Source organism: Empidonax traillii, unplaced genomic scaffold (genome assembly GCF_003031625.1).
Source record: "Empidonax traillii isolate 1590-97213 ecotype Southwest subspecies unplaced genomic scaffold, ASM303162v1 scaffold204:size1584377, whole genome shotgun sequence".
Lineage (NCBI taxonomy): Eukaryota > Metazoa > Chordata > Aves > Passeriformes > Tyrannidae > Empidonax > Empidonax traillii.
The window spans coordinates 1-2182 of NW_020955397.1; positions in this window are offsets into that span (position 1 = coordinate 1).

The following is a 2182-nucleotide window of genomic DNA, read 5'->3' on the forward strand; positions in this document are numbered from 1 at the left end:
GTTGGCATCTCTGCAGATTGAAGCGAGTTTGCTTTTCTGCAGCAACTGCTGAACAAACGTTTCGATACTTGTGCCGCCGCCCCCGTCGCTGCTTTCTCCCCCGAATCATGCGCTGGAAGGGTGGAAAAGATGTTCAAGGTCATGGGCGGGCTGTGAGCAGTCACAGAACCACTGAATCACAGAATCACAGAGCCACAGAGCCACAGAATCACAGAGCCACTGACTCACAGAGCCACAGAATCAGTCACAGAACCACAGTCACAGAATCCCAGAGTCATAGAATCACAGAACCCCAGGATCACAGAGTCACAGTCACAGAATCACAGAGTCACAGAATCATTTATATTAGAAAACACCTCCAAGATCATCAATTCCAACCTGTGACCCATCCCCACCTTGTCAACTAGACCAGAGCACTGAGTGCCTCGTCCAGTCATTTCTTGAGCACCTCCTGGGATGAGAATACCACCACCTCCCTGGGCAGCCCCTTCCAGTGATTAACCACCTTTTCTGTGAAGAATTTCTCCCCTAAACACACCTGGTCATTGCCCATCTCTGTCCTTGGTGCCACCACCGTGGAGCTCAAGCTCAAGGCCACAGGTGCCTTGGCCCAGCAGGACCTTGTGTAGGTGGTTTCTCCAAATCACTCATTTCTTATCATGCTGGGGGCTTTTGGACTTCTCCACAGGGAGGTTCAGCTCTCACATCTGGGCTGAATTCAACCCCTTGTGCTTGCCTTTGACATGGGAAAAGCAAACTCATCTTCCTCCTGCTGGTCCCATCCATGTGCTGTTCCTCGTGCCAGCCAGGAGTTGCAGCAGCAACCCGGGAGCTACAGCAGAGTCAGCCTGGGAAAAATCCCACAGCAGGGGCCTGAAATGAGGGAGTTTGGGGTTTGTGGATTCATATTTCTTGTGTGACACAGGACACAGATGATTTGCATCTTCTGTACGTGCCCACTTTGAAACTTGACCTCGTGGGCTCTGCTTTCACCTGGTTTATTTATTTCCCCAAGAACACGCAGGTTTGTCTGAGAAGGGACAAGGTGAAACCCTGACCTTGCTGAAAGGGCTGAGAGTTTGCCAGTGACTCCAGCAGGACCAGACATTTACAAAGATCTATGATCAGGGTTTCAGGTCTTGCTTCAGTTCTTTGGTGCCTGATGCTTTAAAGGAAGAGACCAAAAGTCCTGCAGCCCCCTCTGTGCATGCCCACCATGCCCAGCATCACCAGGCCCCCCCTGTCCTCTCTGGAAGTGGTGACAGCTCTCAAATCATGAAATCTGCTGGTCCTTATTGTAGCACTTTGCCATCGTGTCCTCACTGATCATAAAAATGTTCCTGTGTTTTCCCCGCCTTGAGCACCGTGTGAGCACAGGCACGATTCAAACAACCCCTGTGGAAACCACCCCCTGCTCCTGCAAAGAGCCCTGAGTGCTCCCACCTGGCCTGGGGCACCCAGAGGGCAGAAATACATCTGTTTTGGTGATTTTTGACCAGCAAAGCCCCCCCTCCCCAGCAGCCCCCCCAGGCTCTGCAACAGCTCCTTTGCAAGCCGGGCTCCCCCTGAACCCCGGAGGAGCTCTTTGTACAGTGTCTTAATCAGTGCATAAAATGCTTTCAGTGAAATGCTGCCTTCTTCTGTTTATTTGTCACAACTGATGCTCTGCTGAACAGTAAATAGGAAATTTGCTGGCAAATCAGCAACTCCCAGTTTGTTGGGAAAGGCTGGAGAGCAGGACAACTGTGAGCAAGTGCCCGTCGTGCCTCGGTCCTTGGGGCTCAGCGAGTTTTCCAAATCCTGAGGGCGCATAAATCCCTCCTAAACAACCTGGCAAACCCGAGACGTGGTTATGTAACTCTTAGCACTTCTCGTGTCGCTGAAAGGGCTGATTAAACCAACGGAGGCACGAGGACTCGCTGGGAAAACTCCCCCGTTGAAAATTCCGGCCCTTTTAGCCGTGTGTGCTGCCCCCCCCTCCCCCCCTCAGCCCCCTCCTCCCCCATCCCACCCTGCTGTTGCACAACGCTGGGTTCTTGTTTGCCAGCAGACAGTTTGCAGTCAGCCTCCCAGGGAAAAGAGGGAAGTAGCAGTGCCTACACTGCACAGAACTGTGCGAGCAAACGGGTTTCCAAGAAACTATTAAGCAGAGCTCATTTGGAGTTGAAATGGAGAGGAGAGA